Below are 20,085 nucleotides of genomic sequence, written 5' to 3'. Positions count from 1 at the left end.
ATTTCATTTAAAATTATAATCGAGACTTACCTTAATACATGTTGATCACACAGTTAATTATTTTTCTATTTGGTGTTAAATCTACAACTAGTCTTAACTACAGCATTATTATTTATAATTACGGTTTTAAAAAACCCACCAAAAAAGTTTTAGCGTTAGTAAACATGCCATATCAACTTTAAATAATATCATAAATAAGTAGAAGCAATTAATTTATAATATTATAAGCACAACTACATATTTAATTCTAGTTTTTTATTTTTGCAAGCACGCTTTTTTCCGTGGCGCCCAGACTGGGATCGCTCCGTGCCGACGCGCCGCGGAGTTTATTGCAAACTTTCAGGTTATGTTTTGAGAAGTTGCACTCAGTTAATAATTTTTATTTTTCAAGTTGTATAAAAATGATGTCAAACCCACACTTTTAAGCATGTGTTTAGACATTTTTATCAAGTTTCAAAAAAGTGTAACTTAGTAAAATTTCTTTTCATTACATAGGCATTCATGTTAATAGCGGTTTTCTATAGGTACCTCATTAGTAATAATATTAAGCGTATTTGACGGTTAACGTTTGTTTAAAGCAAACAATTCAGTCATCTTTACCTTAGTTCCCGATGAATGTTCTCTCTGGGCAGGCTCTGACGACACTCTTGTCAACAAGAGCACCTGAGCAACCACGGCCACAACTAATACTGCTGTTGTTCAAACAAACGTGAACAGAATTCCTTGGCACATCCACCAGCACCTATGGTAACGTTGAATCTTCCAATCCATCAATAGTGAACTTAAACAAATCCGTATTTGAACAAATGGTGAGAGACAAGTGGGGTCGAAATTTGAGTTTTCGCGTTAGAAAAGTTGCGGGTCACTTCAACACAAACTGGCACTGAGTTGGCGGCACTTGCTCACTGGTTTTTGGCACTTGTCGCGAAGTTTGCGCGGCGGCGGAGGACGCGAGCGGCGCGGGCACGGGCGTGTGATGGCGCGCCGCGGCCGGAATGACGCGTGCTCGCGCGACGCTAGCGCCGCGGCCGCCACGCGAACTACTCGCACTCAATCAAACGTCCACGTCTCAGTTTTTTGCATGCAGAATTGGAATTAATTTCTCGATTGCATTTTTACGACTGCCTATTAAAATTGATAAATGCACGTATTGGAAAGGATTAATGAAGGGATTCGATTTGTTCATTTGTCTCGTCAGTTGTAAAGAGGGTCGGGTCGTTTTTACATTTTCCGCAGAAAATACTCTACAAGAATTAACAGAAGATTTTGTAAATTTGTAACACGTATAACTGTTTTAATTAAACAAATATTATTAAATTCTTAATAGAATGATCATCATAATACCTACACTAAAAAAAAACAAATTGAACCCCAAAACAAAACCAACAACTGAAAGAAACATTCAAAAAAACCCGGTGTCAAAAAGTCAAAACAGAGCGTGCAAAAAACATAAGGCCTTGCACAGACCGGCCGGCATCGCTGACGTGACCTTGCAGCGGCGTGCAGCGGCGCACCGCGTGCACTAGCGCCGTCCCACTCGCTCCCCCCCGCAGGGGGCGGGGCCTGCGGGGCCGCCCCCCGCCCACCGCCATTCCCGCTTTTTACCTTTTTCGTGGTTATGGTCACTTTCGTTGCGTTTACCGGTGTTGCATATTTTTGTTTATGATTTTAATTAAATTTAGGTTTTTAACAGTTCTCATATATTATGTTTTTTTTTTATCTAGGTATGAACTAAGGAAAAAAAAATAAACTTATAAGTGCCTATGCGAGCATGTTATTTTAAAATAAATTTAAACTCATCATACTTACTTACTTAATTTATAATTAGGAACCTATAACTAGATTCAAATTCTTCATTTATTCAAAGTAACATTTAAAAATGATTTTTGATTGTCAAGATATTACCATCCTACTTACTTATTATGAATACCTGTACCAGTGGCGAAGTAAAAAATATACTTCAATAAACTTCTAAATAGTAAAATTATTATACATATTTCGTGAAAAGTCAAAGTCCAAACTCCAATATAAAATTATGTTTGAATAAACTTTATAGGTATGGAAACTTCTATTAAAGCATATTTTCTTAGATTCTATAGAACGCAAATGGCCTTATTTTCTGAATAACTTTTTAATCACTGAACTATTCAGTTAATAAAAAACCCTTTTATACATAAAAAAAATCTATAAGTAAAAGATTGATAGCTTTTTTATACCAAGATAAAAATAAAAATTCTACGAATTCATAAAAATATTGAAATTTAAAATTTACGTTAAAAAATCCTAAAATACTATTTCCTATCAATAAATAATACCTACTTACGTTTAAGTTCACCCTAAAATACAACAATTGGTCAACAGATCATCACAGCACGGCGACATTTAGTAACCAATCAGCATTCATGTTTGACTGACAATAGTGTTTTTATTAACGACTTTTGCCTCAGATGAAACCGACCGGACATTTATGATCCAACATTATGTCCCATAAAACGGCTACTTGCCAACTTGTCCCACAGTCCCACTGAGGTAAGAAAGAAGGGACACCCTACCGTCTTAGGAATATTCTGTTAACCCTTGCAATGGGTTGGATCAGAAGTAAATTATCTCAGTTCTCATTAGTTCTCTCATTAATTTTATTATCTTGCAATTTATTATTAATGAAGAATCTAATAAAATACTTTATAAAATAGTTAAATTCACCACACTTTTGTAGGTATTTTACCACTATAGAGCATAAAATTCACCCAACTTGTCGCTTAGGTACTTTGTAAGTAGTCTAGCCTCAGTGTCTATTAAAATTAAGATACTTATAATAGACTACAAACGAAACGATGCGCAAAGGGCGGCTCTCTTGCAGGTAATCTACAAAGGTACCTATTATGAACACCAACGATATTTTAACACGAACTAGATGAAGTGTCAGTGTAAAAATATCACTGAGCTCTTATTTTGAATTAGTTCGATTAAGAGATTTATGACTTTATTTATTGGTACCTACTACTACCTACAAATAATGGTTGTCATCAGGTGAAACTTTGATAGTAATCAAAACACGGACAGTTTTTTTGCTTTTTTTGTATGTGACACGCCATCTTGTGCACACATTGTTAATCTAAGATGAAAACATCATAATAATAAAATACTACCTCCATGTGACAAATGAAAGCAAACCTTCATAATTTGATAGTTAACCCTCAAAACATATCCGTAGGTCTAAGTTACGACTTGGATCATAAAAATCCAACGACTATAAAATTCTTTTTTGCTTTTTTACCAATATTTTTTATGTGCGTTAAGTTTTGCTTATTAAGCTTGAATACAAATAACTGTTTTCATAAAGAAATGTAACCGCCTGCATTAAACATTATTTGGTCTATACTTACCTACCTGACATAGGTTCTAGGTAGGTACTTGGCTAAAGCATAAGGCTAAGCTATTTGAATTAACTCATCCCTGTGAAGTGTTATGTGAGTTGTGTTTTAATTAAGTTGTCTATTTTAATAAATATCTGATTATTTTGTATAATTTAAAAACTCTCCTTTGATACTGTAGGTATAAAAGCTACGTTCCTTTTAGTTTTACTTACATAATGTAAGTTTTTACATATTATAAAGTAACATGTAGGGACAATACAATTGCCATTACCAATATAAGTTACCAACAACTTGGGATCGGCCAATTTTTCAAAGCCCTAAGATAAAGAGGATCGTAAAGTCCAAATACAGATTTGCGTCGAAGGAGTTCATACTCATCAGGGCCCGTCATAAACTAATCATTTTATCTGCGCGCCCGCCGCGTAGGCAAAGCCGTCGAGTAAATAATATAGCCCGCCGGTTATTACCGTCATAAATATGCAGTAAAAGTTTTTTTTAATCCGATCAACAAGGTAGCCGCGTAATATGGCCAGTTTACGAGTCCAGTTGACATGATTCTTAGCCCCATGTTAATTGCAAAGATCTGATGGCTGCACGATTTTTTCGCGATAATCATTTTGATGGGTCAATGACACAGCAGCGTTCCAATTTAAAGGGTTATGTTTATGAGGATGCGTCGCCGCCACGCTGAAACTGTAGAGCCCTCGCTCGGCATATACATATAAATGCATATACAGAATGTCCCAAAAGTCAACGTCATCCCTTAAAGGGCTGATAGGTCAGCTCATGAGAGGCGAGAATATCACAATATGACCTTAGTAAAAACTCGATAATTTTCGAGATATTGACACTTTTATAAATTTGCTGAAAATCGACACCTTGGATCAGTTTTTTGCGTGCCGCCGGTACAAAAATCCATATTGTTAGAATTTGTTTGGTGTTGCATCACCCTGTATAGCCCTGCTATTGATCGCAGTCAAAAAAAATATCGAGTAATGCTGTATGTTTAAAAAAACACGGTTTTCAAAGTCATATAAGGTAATCTTATTTTTTTATAAACAACTTTGACTCTACATACTGTAAAAAAATATACCACGCAAACCTGGCACGTTATTTGAAAAGATTGCTCATTTAATGCAGTTTCCAAAATGGTATGAAACGTTGCTATTGTTTCAATTAACAAAAAAGTTATTGCTATTTTAGTACAAAACGACCTCGATGTAAAATTATTTGAAGGAAATTTATCTGACTGAATTTATTAAGGGTAAGTCATGTTGGAATGAATAAAAGTAAAAGGTTTTAACTGCGATCAATAGCAGGGCTATACAGGGTGATGCAACACCAAACAAATTCTAACAAAATGGATTTTTGTACCGGCGGCACGCAAAAAACTGATCCAAGGTGTCGATTTTCAGCAAATTTATAAAAGTGTCAATATCTCAAAAATTATCGAGTTTTTACTAAGGTCATATTGTGATATTCTGGCCTCTCATGAGCTGACCTATCAGCCCTTTAAGGGATGACGTTGACTTTTGGGACATCCTGTATATAAAAGGCTAAAACTAGTTATGACTTACGCAAAGTGTATTCACAAGTGTAATTTTTTTGGTGGGGGAGAAACTCAAAATTAACTCTTTTTAAATTCTATATAGTATCGAACTTTATTATAAGTGATCCTAAAAAGTACGATATAAGTAAGTAAAACCGGCCAAGTGCGAGTCGGGCTCGCGCACAAAGGGTTCCGTAGCTTAAATCAACCTATCTCAAAAACTATAAGAGATACTTTGATCAAACCAAAAATCGTTGAAAGAGTTAATTAGCATGCATCACCTCTATTTTTTTTAGAATTTTATACCCCGTAGTTATAAAAATAGAGGGGGGGGGGACATACTTTTTACGACTTTGAGAGCTGATATCTCAAAAACCGTTCACTTTAAGAAAAATGTTTTTTAGAAAACTTTATATCATTTTAAAAGACCTTTCTATTGATACCCCACACGGGTATGTACATCGAAAAAAAAAATTTCATCCCTCAGTTACATGTATGGGGGGCCCCACCCCCAATTCTTTTTTTTACTATTTAGTGTCATATTTTTGTAGCGGTTCATACAACACATATTCCCATCAAATTTCATCACTGTAGTACTTATAGTTTCCGAGTAAATCGGCTGTGACAGACGGACAGACGGACAGACGGACAGACGGACATGACGAAACTATAAGGGTTCCGTTTTTGCCATTTTGGCTACGGAACCCTAATAAAAAGTACGATATAAGTAAGTACTAAGTACATTCCATTAGTCACGTATCAACAGCGCCAACCTAAACCTCTTCTCAAAGCTCCAGGCTGGCGAAACACCCGCCAATCAATCAACAATCACTCACCTGTCCACAAGACGTGCGCAATTTTGGATCGTAAAAATCAGCAATAATTTTCGCCGCCATCTTGGATCTGTCATCACGGCACCGCTTTATGGCGCCAAATTATACAGTCGGTTGCGTTTGCGCACCGTTTTTCTCGCACTGGCTTAGATCACCGCGAATATTCGAATGTCTGGCCGTGTCTGATGTGCTGTGATCACGAGAGGTAATTAGCTGAGTGACCGGCGCTGCATGATCATTAATGATCGGATGATGAACGTCAAGCGGGACAGGCAGGAGTCGGTCGTCCATCATAAGTCGGTATTATAGACTGGATGTTCTCAACTAGGCGCCAATAGCAGATATAACGAGATTCTCAAGAAAAATATATTTAGTTTAAACGGATGATAAACATAAACCAGGACACCCAAATAAATTAGTATTTTACATCATTAATATACTTACTTAATATAGATAGATCTATGATAAATTCACCAGGTAGGTATACCAATATATATCAAATACTCGTAAGTACTACAGTGTAAGCACTTTAACTGAAATGTATAATCTTTAAACTTTCCAAAATTGATTACTTGTGAATGTTTGAGAATCGCAGTTCAGTGTACAATTATTTCGCAGTGCGTCGCTCTATGGGTGCGTGAGAATATCATATTTATTATGTTCACCTTATACGAAGGGGTCGGCGAGGGGGGTGTAATTAAAAGTAGCCCGTTTGTAGTATCATAAAGATATAGAGCTAGAGTGAATCAATATTTTCCAACTGTTACATTGTAGCGAAAACAAATAAGTTTAAATATTGTAGAAAATATCCCTCCTTAAACCATAACAGATGGTCGTACTTGCAGTCAGTTAACCATTTGACCCAAGTGGTACGGTCCTGAATTATTATGAACACCAAAAAATAACCAATTTACCTTCAAGGGAACATTGGATTGAAAAGCAAAAAGTTCATCCAAAATTTAACCATAATTACAGCTTTTGGCAGATATAGTCCCAAAAAATTGTAATTCCAATCCCAATATTTGAACAAACTTAAAAATATCGCGAGGAAGCTACCAAAATAAAATTACTTAAACATTAAATTATTAGTTGTACTTATCCTTTTCATAATTTTATACAATTCACTTTTAATACTAACCATTTATCAAAATAAAATAGCGGCCATCAAATAAATAGCTGGCATTATTTTTATTTCCGCAACATTAGTGCGTTTATAAGATCATCATTAATCACTATTATCATTATCATCGAGTTTTTACATTCATTAGCTAAGTGCAGGAGCTCAAAAACGTAATTACAAATATTATGGATCTTAGCAAACATAAGTTACTTTAACTTATCTGATAATTCTAAGCAATGCACCCAGAGAAGAATATTGTGAGCAAACTTCCCAGATGAAAACATTACCTACCTGAGATCCTTAACGTGTAAAAAATTTATTAAACTTTGGATCACACAAGGTAGCCTTAGTACAATAAACGGGTGGGCAAGGTAGACCACAGACAATGACACTATCACAGATAACCCAGCAACTACACTCACGTTTCCTGCACACTTCCTACAAACTTGCCGTGTCATGTCCACAGACCAACGGCTTTGCATATTGAAACATTAACTGTTTATTATGCACTGTGCACGGGTTAATTGAAGCGGAAAAATAATGTATCGGTAAAGTGAACGGTGGAATTGACCGCCGGATACAATGGAAGGGTTAGATAATTAGAGATGGTACACTGGGAACAGTAATCGGATAGTTTGAGTTGATTGAGATCATACATAATAAGATGTATGCAAAATTATGCGTTTATTGAACAGATCAAACGCAAACACAACAGTCAGTACATACACTGTAATAGAAGTCGGTAGGTACGTTTTCTATATCTATGTAATTAGTTACAATACTCTTACATTATGAAGGTGCATAGAAAGTCCAAACAGACAGTAAGATATCTAAACCTCGCAGTAAATATGTAAATGCAATGGTAATAACATGTTCTGAATCATAGTAAATAATGTGAACCACTTGCCGTGCCCGACAAACATTCAGAACAAACATCATGAAGAAAATAACTCAAACCTTTCTCACCATATTGCGACCTCAAACTTTTCCATGGAACCCGCCTAAATCTTGAAGGCTTGGCACTCCGTACGTTCTGCCACCTCACAATGGACTTCTGAATATGGTCGGGTGTGATGACTCGCCAATACTTCGCGAAACAGAATGTGCTTAGCCGTTTATTACATGTATTATGTCAGCGAGCCCTGTTGTTTACGTCTCCAGTTTAAAATAAGGCCCCTTCTAGTTTTATAGTTACTTCGAGGATTTATTTCGGTGTTTTGTCTTGTCACCTGACGAAACGCGGAACTAATGGTGTCGGGAAAGTATGCCTTGGTAAATAAGTGCTAGCGTTATCAAATTATCAGTGACTGTTCGGGAAAGATTAGCGTGGGACGCCCTCCGACCTGCTGGACCAACGACCTAAGACAAGTAGCCAACAGAGGGTCGCGCTCCTTGAGAGAGGACTTTATTGTCCAGTGGATAGTTGCAGGCTGACGATGATTATTATAATTATGCAGTTATACATACTGAAAGAAATAAAGAATTTAACTTCCATTAAATAAATTATCTGTACTATTTGGTAAAATCCTGGCCGAGGTACATATAGGTAGGTAGGTACTGTTATCATAACAAAAAACCAATCTGTCCTAAAAGAAACATCGTAACACTGTCCCCCATTTACCAAATATGTAAAGTCCATTGACGAGAGAGCGACATGAAGTCATGAATGGCATCGAACCCGGTACCTTCGCAATGAAATGCCAAGGCTGTACTTACAATCCGCCCACCACGCGTGTACTGTCCATATTATGTCCCGGTCAGGACCGGGCCACGTACTGCCTTATACCCGTAGGGTGTTGTGATTCACGCGGCATAAAAGTATGTTAAACCTCATTATTATAGTTTACTTGAACATGCGTCTTGGTGCAGTGTTATCTAATGCATATTATTTATGCAGTTAATATTATGACTATGATACCTTGGATGGAAATACACGATGACATAATTAAGTACTTATTTATTTCTAATCCATAAAAGGATTTTTATTGTTAACATTGTTTCTAATTTAGATCATGTATGGGCAGCAAAAATAATGATAAATTATTTAATTCCGTCCGTAGGTTTGTGTTTCTGTGCGTTGGTTCCGCTCGCCAGCTAAAGCCCTGACCATACTCAACAATTTCATTACAAACTGGTTATAATTGATAGTGTAACTTCGCTTTCATGCTCTTCGGGTTTTCGACCAAACCTGTATCTTCGACTCTAGATTTATTTGTCACTTTTAAAATACAACCTTTTTACTTTCAAATAAACGATATTGATCAAGCTTCCAGTAACGTTTAGCTAATAAATGATTGCCAGCATCAGGTTAGTCCGGCTTAGGGTTTCGTTTTTCCCGACCTTTTTCGGGAAACGGGAATTATTTTGAAGATTTCCCGGGAATTCCCGGGAAACGGGAATTTATTTTAAATGCTAGGTTTTGCTATTTTTGGGTATTAAAAGTCTATAAAATAGTCTATTAAAACTCTTACAATTAAATCAAATATACTTTATTCACTCCTATAGGTAGAAAAAAAGCAACAGTCAGATAAATTAACAACCAAAATTACATATAATGATTTGTTTTACATGGCAAATCATTTGTTTTTCTTAATTGTAAATTAAACAATAACAAAGGTATTATAATTAACAGTTGAAAATAATATTATTATGACATATAAAATTAAAATTAAAAATTAATTACACTTGAGGTAATGTTTAAGAAAAATTAATTCATTCAACGATTTATCGCTCAACCTACTTCTTATTTTGGTTTTTTCTATGCGTTAGTAATTTTATAAAAAATAAACGCGGACATAAAACGGGGATATAAAAAAAATATGACAGGTGTCACACTAGTGTTAGCTTTTACATACTCTTTGGTCACATATGTAAAAGCCGATCAATTGTTTGGTTTTAGGTAGGTGGATATATTTGGTTTTAATAATTTATAATAATAATCAGGAAGAGGTGAAACAAAGTGATGTAGATGAGTCATTTATCTTTGCAATGGAGCTGCGCGAAAACAATAACACGTATGATTTTCCAATAATTTACAACAAAACCGAGTTTCTGATCGTAGACGACAAACCTGCCGATTTTTTTTTGGTTTAAGGTAGGAGAAACAGATAGATAAAGACGAAAATATAGCATAAAATCGATTAAAAATCAAACCCGGGAATTCCCGGGAGTGCTCTTTTTTTCCCGGTTTCGGGAAGGACAAATTTCCCGGGAATTCCCGGGAAAGCGGGAACGAAACCCTAGTCCGGCTATAAAGTTTACGGAATCATCAGGCGAGCTGTCTCAATAGAAACAATTTATACCCCGGCTCAGAGCGCAGTCATAATAACAAGCATGCGGCCCCATTTACCCGAGACAGATGCATATTCAGAAAATACCACACGATAATGACACTAAAAACAAAGCCATCCGACCAAATATGCAGCCGAGCGACTGTCATAAAAATCACAATCACATTATACAGTGATTTACACCCCGAGCCCGCTGGGACTAAAAAATAAATATGGCCGATTTACATAAACTCTTTAATCGTAACCTGGGCTTGCTATCTCGATGTGGAGGAATTATCATAAATTAATCCAATAAGGGATCGAGGGGCGATCAATTTATCTACATTATTGCGCGGGCGCATGATAAAGGCAGATATAAAAGTGCTCGGAGGCGGCGGAAGGCGAAATGACAATATTTTAAGCGATAGTGCGCGGGAGATAGGACGCGGAATTATGTAGAGATTTCAAATGTCAGTTGGACATAAAGCGAGAGAGTAGGGAGAACGGGGAACAGTTTGAACATCATAACAAACGAAAGTCTAAAGTCAATTCTGATAACGGAATACTAAAATTATTTTGCCTTATGTAGGAGTTCCAGTTGGTCAGTTGACCAGAGGCATCAATAAATAAAAAGTACAACAAATATATACTTTTTATTATACCATTGTCTTCCAATTGATCCTCTACGAAAAGTAATAAGTACACCTACTGAATATTTTCTCCAAACTTCCACCTTTTATTTTATTAACCGGCTAATGGGATCAAGAACCCACACTAGCAGGCTCCTCAAAGTCACGATCGTACAGCAAGTCACACACATATAAAGTGTTCAATTTAAATCCCAAAGTCATAAATGTGATGTTTGAAATTTTTCGGACTTAGATTAGGTATTAAGTATTTTGATTCGATACAGTTAATGGAATTTGTCGCGAAAAGTCGTGCTACAAAAAATTATTGTGCACATATAGGCCACAAAGTACTTAAAACAAATTCGCAAATTGATTGTTATAAGTATATGTCCTATTCAATTTCACCTAACATTGCACCAAAATTTCAGTCCATCAAGTTTTCCGATATGGCTGAGTTTACGTTATTAATACATTATAATATAGGTATATTTGCTATAGATTCTCCACGTAGAAATGCGTAACCATACTGATTATAAGGACGACAGGCATATCAAAGCTACCCATCAGAGTCTAATAACTTTTAGGACTCATAGAAGTCTAAAGTAACCAAGAATCGTGACCTAAAGCAAAACGCACAATATCGTCGATTCTCATCAGCTGTCACGATTTCAATATAAATAAAGGGAAATAAAATAATCTTGTTTATTGTCAACCTTCGACTAGAATTTCAGGGTTCTGTTGGTAATAAATAAGTTGTACTTATCAACCCAACCGTATAATACTTAGCAGCTATAGCGCGGAGCAGGTAGGGGTCTACTCTCGTTAGCTAGACGAAATACGAGCTAGATGGAGTATTAGTACATGTGGTGTGTATCCACAGACCATGGAGCACCTGATGGTGTGCCCTGGCTGTCCCAACACCTGCACCCGGGAAGACCTCCTCAAGGCCAACCAGAGGGGTATGGACGTGGCGGTCCACTGGGCCGCGGAAGTGTGACAGTTGCCATCGACACGACAAGAAGAAGTGCAAAAAAACGTCTCGACAATAACACGCAAAATCGCAGCCGCTACCTCACTGATGTCATCTGACCATCTGGCAGGGTGAGTTGACTGACAGCTTCGTCTTTCGCTTACGAAAAAGGAAGTTTCGTAGCGCCCCGTAGAATCATTTAGGTACAAAGGCATCAAAGCATTACTTTTCATCAATTGTCACACTTACATTAATGAGATTCACATTTATTAGTCGTATACCTCGAAATCAAAAAATCCTTGTAGCTTTTCACCTATTCGCATTTCACCTTGATAGCGTTTTTTGTTGTAGCGTATAATATCGGTAGTATATTTTGTTACTAGCATATATTTTTAACAGATTTTTACAACAGTAGCAAATTTTTATGTAGCATGTATTATCAATAGCTTATTTATTAAGCTGCATATATTTTGAATAGCAGGTAAGTATTTTATGTCGCATCTTATTTGGGTCGCATATTGTTGTAGTGTAAAAGAAATATCGCGATATGTACCTTATAATGCATTAAAAACAAATATCTATCAAGGTGAAAAGCGACTACAGTGAAGGCAGGCAGGAAAGTAAATCTACTATGATTTTTTCAGACAATTGTCAGTAGCGATCAAAAATTATACTACAACAATAAAAATCTATTCAAAAATTTTGATATCGCGGCGAAATGCGAATAGGTGAAAAGCTACAAGGATTTTTTGATTTCGAGGTATACGACTAACAAATGATTATAAATACTTACCTATTCGAGATGAAGGATAGCTTTATAAGTTTACAGAATTAGGCCCTGAAACAGAGGTATGTTAGAGCAAGGATACTATAACCAAACTGCAAAAACAAATAGCTAAGTAGTTCCGCAGCCACAGAGAGTGAGCACTATTCAATAATTTAGACTTATCAATACGATGTACAAGGTCGTGGGTAGATATTCAAATATAAAATATTGGAACAAGCTCTCGGTTCGGAAGCCTCGCGTCGAATAAACAAAACTAACAACCTATAGCGGGCGTGGACCGTCAGGACTGTAGAGTTGGGAGTTGGGACTTACATAAATGTACTTCTTTGATATTAAAAAGGTGGAAGATGAAATCGAAGTCTGCGTGTTGCCGAGGTAAAAGGATTAGTGCCAATTTTGCCATAGTGGGTTAGAGCATAACCAGGGATTATGGCTTGACTTTTGACACATCTGTCAAGAATTTAATATGGAGATAACGTATAATTGATCAACCATTCCCTGGTTACGATCTAATCGACAATGGAGAAATTGGAGCTTAGCCAGTCAGATTGTCAGGTGTACGTCACTCGGGGACGCTCCTTTCTGTGCACCTATCGACTAACCATCAATGTTATATTGAACTTACCTACATTTTTGTATAAGGTTAGCTCTAAAACTTTAGGACCTGTATATGTTTAGTGTTTTAATAGTAAATTTTAGACCTTTTTGTACTAATTCAGCCTTTAAGTATATACCCACTATGAAATTATATTATATACCACTCTTTTACGTTATTATAAATACATATTTGGGTTTTGCCTCAATGGCCGAAGGAAGCACATGATCGGTAACGGTGGTTACTTTATAAGGAGGCCTTTGCCCAGCAGTGGGAAACAAATCAGGAATAAATAAAAATATAGATGAAAAAAGTATTAGAAACAATGTCCAACTCCAGGGTCCCGTTGGCCCATCTCCAGCACTTCGCACGCTCACAACAGACCAACTCGCACATTTTATACAAACGATGACATAAATACTCATTTGCAAGAACAATATCCGATATTGAGTGAGGCCTGTCTTGCGAGCGATGCGTGCAATGGCCGCCCAATAATTTGGTTCACTTGTACTGGGGAAGCCTGTAGGGAAATTGGAGTTTGGTTTTGTAAGGGCTTTGTTGGTGGGTTGTGTGTGCTTGCTTTGATGAATTTAAAATATTTTTAACTACTAACACTTTATAAGTTTTGTTGTACTTATTTGTGTTTAACACATTTTTAAAGTGTTGAGCAATCATTTATGAAGGGCATTCCATTTGGTCGTGCTAGATTTAGCACAGTTACGAGTAGTATGTCTTTGAAAAAGTCTTCCCAAACTATGCTGGTTTATGTTTCAGCAGTTACTATTGCACAATAATTGGTCTTTTCGCTATGCGTTTGCTCGTTCTTCTAGTAAGTACTTAAAAGTTTGGTTTTACGATTTGGTACAAAAAACAACGGTCAATTAACCGTAAAAAACGTGGTGAAAAATAATAAATAAATCTTAACCAAGTGCACTATTTCCTTCACCGGCATTGCACGGACTATATTCATGTTAATTTAGTGCCCCCGCCCCCCGCCCCGTCTCTCCGTCGAAGTATTTATTGGTTTGTATCCAAACGAAAAGTACGTGGAATTTATTATTCGTCGAGCATACAAAATTTTGTCTTACACTTTATGACGGTATGCAGATGCGGCGTACTATCTTCTGTGAATGAATTGGAGATGGTGAGACGTAAACTTGCCATTTCTAGGGGGTCTACTCTTGCTTCACGGAACACGGGAATTTTGGGAGAGCCGCTGTGCTAAACACGATAGTATCTCGTTGCATTAAACGTATTGTTTACTAAGTGCTAATAACGGAATAACATATCAGGGGTGATGGTTATGGGGTCATACAACACGATTCCCAGCGGCTTTACAAAATTTGATATACATAATATATTATATGCACCTTATAATATGTATTAACCCCCAAATTCATGGAGCATTTTGACACTTTACAATAGATTTAAAATTGACGTTCAGATATACAAATTTCAAATTTTGAACTGACATAAAGTCAACACTTGAGTGTTTCAATGTCAATTTTAACCTTGTTGTAAGTTTACAATACGGTCTATGAATTTAAGGGATATTCTCTTAGTTTCATCTTCAGCCATACTTAATACCTACTCCTATACCTAATAGTCATCTATTCTGTTTAAATATACTCTACTGTCTGCTTCTGGGCATACCTAAATGCAGAACTAGCAGCCACCCACATATCTAGGTCATCCCGTATCCGGTTCATCCGAAACGATACCGGTATCGAAAAACAATAGAAACTGCGAACAGGTTCTTTGGTTATGGCTTCTGCGGAATATGGATAAGGTTTGAAGTAAACAAGTGGGGAATAGTGGGGATGCGAACTGTAGACTGTGTAGACAGAGGGAATGTCTGGAAGTAACAGCGTCACTGTCTATTAATCGTCTTATACATATAGGATCACAGGAGAATAAGATGCTGAGTGTACCGTCACATAATAGTGCCACCTCCAGTGATTCATTCGCGATTAAAGCGGTGAATCTATGGAATGCATTGCCTATAGATGTAAGATTATCATCATCACCTGACGCATTTAAAAATAATTTGAAAAGATATTATTTCACGACCTTAGGTTGGTAGAAATTTATAGGTAGTTAGTATTTATTTATTTTAGTATAAGTATTTGTTATTTATAATATATATTATTAATTGTGTAAATATATATTTATTATAGATATGTATATATAATTTTAAAAGATGTACCGTCTACTTGTATGTGTAAATATTAGAAAATAGGTTTTGTTAGGTACTTTTGTATACAACAATAAATTTAGTTATTAAGAGTTTTACCACTTGTGTCCTTACCTCCAGGGTTGACTGGAAGAGATCGAGTTGAGGCGATAAGTCCGCCCTTGTATACTAGTCTAGTTTAATTCTCTCCATTTTTTAGGGTTCCGTAGCCAAAATGGCAAAAACGGAACCCTTATAGTTTCGTCATGTCCGTCTGTCCGTCTGTCCGTCTGTCCGTCTGTCACAGCCGATTTACTCGGAAACTATAAGTACTACAGTGATGAAATTTGATGGGAATATGTGTTGTATGAACCGCTACAAAAATATGACACTAAATAGTAAAAAAAAGAATTGGGGGTGGGGCCCCCCATACATGTAACTGAGGGATGAAATTTTTTTTTTCGATGTACACACGGCAACGTCGAATGGTTGGCAGGGCACACTAACGTAGTGTATGTGTGCACACTAACGTTGTCTATGTGTGCATAAACGCAGAAATCGGTTTACACACCAGTAACAAACCACACACACACACACACAACAGCACAAACGAGTTTGCTTGCGCGTAGACAAACGCCCGTATACCAGCTGTGACATAAAAATATGAACCGGTAGTGTTAGTGAAATAGTTATAAAATTGATGTGAAGCAAAATTTCACCGCCTGTGTCTATACACTTCGTAGCTCATTGGTAGAATGTTAGACTAATGAAACATAGGTCGTGAGTTCGAGTCCACGGAAGGTTATTCTTTTTTTAACTTAATTTCAAATTTTGCGTTAATTTAAACGCTGTTGAGTATAAAATTAATATATTTGAAACAATCAGGTATTGTTCCTGCCTGCATGAAAAGGGCCAACGTCTGTCCAATTTATAAGGATGGCGACGTATTAATATCAGCCAATTACCGTCCAATCTCCCTATTATCTTCAATATCAAAGATACTTGAAAAAATAGTTAACAAACGTCTGCTCAACTATATACATAAGGAGAACATCCTCTCTGATCGGCAATTTGGTTTTCGCAATAATAGATCTACAGAGGATGCGGTAACCAGTTTAGTTGATCATATAGTGTCAGAACTGGATAACGGCAAAAAATGTGTGGGTATCTTCCTAGATCTCGCGAAAGCCTTCGACACGGTGTCTAGGGTGATCTTGCTGAAAAAACTAGAGATTATTGGTATACGTGGTGTGGCTCTAGACTGGTTTCATTCTTACCTTACTGACCGCCAGCAGAGAGTTATCCTTCAGAACCATACCAGTAAATTCAAAACCATTAAGTTTGGGGTCCCTCAAGGCAGCGTTCTAGGACCAACCTTATTTTTACTTTACATCAATAACCTCTGCCTTTTGGACATCCCGCAGGCAAACGTATTTGCTTTTGCTGATGACACCGCTCTGGTTTTCTCGGCTAAAACATGGGATGCTGCCTATGCTGCTGCCAGCTATGGTATTAGTTTGGTTGGTGACTGGCTATCCCACAATCTCCTCACACTCAATGCCGATAAGACGAAGGTGGTAAACTTTAGTATTAGTCATCGGTCTGCTCCCTCTGCTGTGATTCCTGTCTATGCTCACACTTGCAAAATTAGACAAAATTGTGATTGTATCCCTTTCCAGCAGGTAAACTCCATAAAATACCTCGGCGTTCATATAGATAAACACCTTAAATGGGTTAATCATGTAGATGCAGTAAAGAATCGCCTTAGAAAGCTAATATTCGTCTTCAAACGCCTGCGTTCAGTAGCTAATGAGTCGATTATTAAGGTTGTTTATTACGCACTGTGTCAAGCTATTGTATCTTACGGCATCGTTTGTTGGGGTGTAGCTTGCAAAAGTCTTCTAATCAAGGCTGAGCGTGCTCAGCGTGCAATATTAAAAGTAGCATACAAAAAGCCGGTACGTTACTCAACTTCTAAACTTTATAGAGAAACGAAAGTTTTAACAGTACGACAACTTTTTATTCTAGCCACAACTCTGAGATTTCATAAAATTGCCCCTGTAAATCTTGTGGAGAGATCACGCCCCCTAAGACACGAAAAATGGAAAGTTGCAACTACAAAGACTGAGTTTGGCAAAAGACGTTTCGGTTACATGGGTCCCTTCTTATACACTAGGGTTAACCAAACCTTATCCCTCTTAAAAACTACAAGACATATATGTAAACAAAAAGCTACTGCGTGGCTTATGTTACAGGACTACAAAGATAGTGAGCTACTTCTACCGCTAAATACCTAAAGCCACAAACTGTTGTTACTCGGTGGTACTAATATTTTTATATTATTTTTTGTCTGCTTCTTTTTGTTTGACTAATGTTACCTTAACTAAATGAGGATTAATAGAAAAAATTGTCTTGTCGCAAAAAATTTATAAATACTGTGTTACTAGTTACTACTAACCTTCATTCTCAACTTATAATTTTTTATTTTTTATTGTATAGCATAAGACGAAAGAGACTAATCCCTACGACACAGGGAATCCTAGTGTAGGGGTTAGGGATATTATAACACTGATTCAATGTTTTGGCTATCAATAAAGATATTTGTATTTGTATTGTATTATTTGAAACTGACAAATGACTACAAGCTGCATAGCTGTCGACTATTTCTCTTCGCCAAAAATATATGATTCGTTCTTCATTTGAGAATTAAAACCATTCTACCCTCATACAATATGAATAAACGAAATTTGTTTTTAGTTTTAGTGACAATTCACCTCTGCGTCTGCAAAGTGATTCACTTTGTGATTTGTCAATTTAATTAATTACTCTTCGCAGTTACTATGGAAAGTCACTTAACCATGTTCAAAAAGGCGGAGATAATCGTATTTATATGAACAAAACATTACAATTAGTGAAATCGCAAGACGTTTAACGGTAAGTAACATAGAATTGCAAATATTTTATTTGACTGTTAGAATATTTGTATTTGTATAAGCTAAGTATTTGTTTTTTTTGTTTGCAGAGGAGAACTGTTCAATTATGGGTTCACCGATACGCAGATTCGGGACATGTAGACAGTAGTCGTCTATACGGATGCATCACCACGCCATCGAGAAATCGTAGCTGCACATAGCGCTGATCCGTTCTGCAGCACCCGTTCTACGGCCACAACACATAATCTATACAAACCGTACGGGTTCACTTGCGTGCTGCTGGGTTGCGGTGTCGGAGGCCGGCGAAGAAAATTGCTCTAGCCGATCAGCATCGTCGAAACAGAGTGCGTTTTGCGACTGACTATTTTAAACTTTGATTGGTGCAACAATGTGGTGATATTTAGTGATGAAAAGTTCTTTAAGTCAGACAAGGATGGACGTAAGATATTATGGCGAAAAAGTGGTGAAAATTATAGTTATTGGGGTTAGCTCAGTAATTTTTATTTTACCATTTGTATAAAATTTTAGTTATTTTGTTAAATACTTATCATTATTTACAATTATGGGTAAGCCAATGTGTTAATGATGTTATTGTTACTGAGGTTAGAATAAGTTATCTTATTTCTAGCTAATTAACATGTTGATTCATATAACTAATGACTTGCCTATTTAATTTAGTAAAACAGCCAGTCCATCCTTTTCTGATGTTTATTATGATTTTAAACTGCTAATTGAAAATTTTCCTTATTAATATAAACAACAACTATGTTTTAAAACGAAAAACAACAAAAACGTAACATCCTTAATGTTTATGTTACGGCAAGAATAAATTTGGTAATTTTAACACTTAATAACTTGTTTCATTTACTTTCTGTGTTGCTTTTATTCGTATATACTACAATACTATTATTAACCATCTTAAAAAATAAATTAAATCTAAAAAAAAACAAAAAAGGAATATTGTAAGTTCAGTGGGATTTGAACCACCATACCGATTAACGTAAGTCTTGTATCATACCAACTGAGCCATTCAATCAATTACAATGCCATGCAAAATTTTGCTTCATATAATAAAAACAATGAATCATTGTCACTGGCACAACTACATGCTTACAATATCTGTGTGTGGGTTGCCCAGAACTAAATAATTACGTCGACGTCGCCGACACACACATACACTACCTACGTCCTACGTTAGTGTGCCCTGCCAACCATTTAACGTTGCCGTGTGTACATACCCGTGTGGGGTATCAATGGAAAGGTCTTTTAAAATGATATAAAGTTTTCTAAAAAACATTTTTCTTAAAGTGAACGGTTTTTGAGATATCAGCTCTCAAAGTCGTAAAAAGTATGTCCCCCCCCCTCTATTTTTATAACTACGGGGTATAAAATTCTAAAAAAAATAGAGGTGATGCATGCTAATTAACTCTTTCAACGATTTTTGGTTTGATCAAAGTATCTCTTATAGTTTTTGAGATAGGTTGATTTAAAGTTTATTATATTTGCTGCTACGGAACCCTTTGTGCGCGAGCCCGACTCGCACTTGGCCGGTTTTTTTTATTGTTATACCTATGTATATTGTATACAATAAAGTGTTTAAATTAAATTAAATTAATATAGTCTGATGACGATAATAATAATACACTCACGGGCAATGAAAAGGTTCCACTGGGAAAAACACCAAATTACTCTTTAACGGAAAAAGCTAGCCTAATGATGCCTTCTGCAACATTGAAGTAGGTACATTTAACAGAGCATCAGGATATTACCAACAAGAAACGGTAATATTTTGTAAAAATTTTAAATTAAATGTTTGAATAAAATGAGGTCGTTTGGTGTCGGCATTTTGT

At 36.3% G+C, this 20,085-nt stretch overlaps 1 protein-coding gene across 2 annotated transcripts in view; it reads right to left on the bottom strand.

Moving 5' to 3' along the window:
- The window catches only part of LOC105388142 (protein tiptop), a 184,828-nt gene extending 183,826 nt beyond the window's left edge, over positions 1 to 1,002 (bottom strand). For both annotated transcript variants that reach the window (XM_011559001.3, XM_011559000.3), the window contains exon 1: positions 601 to 1,002. The gene's annotated coding sequence lies outside the window, so the exon portion shown is untranslated. The remainder of the gene's footprint in view (positions 1 to 600) is intronic.
- Positions 1,003 to 20,085: the final 19,083 nt, after the last annotated feature.

The sequence above is a fragment of the Plutella xylostella genome, chromosome 10, assembly GCF_932276165.1.
Source record: "Plutella xylostella chromosome 10, ilPluXylo3.1, whole genome shotgun sequence".
Taxonomy (NCBI): domain Eukaryota; kingdom Metazoa; phylum Arthropoda; class Insecta; order Lepidoptera; family Plutellidae; genus Plutella; species Plutella xylostella.
The sequence above is the reverse complement of the archived record's forward strand: the minus strand, read 5'-3'. Positions and strand labels throughout refer to the sequence as shown.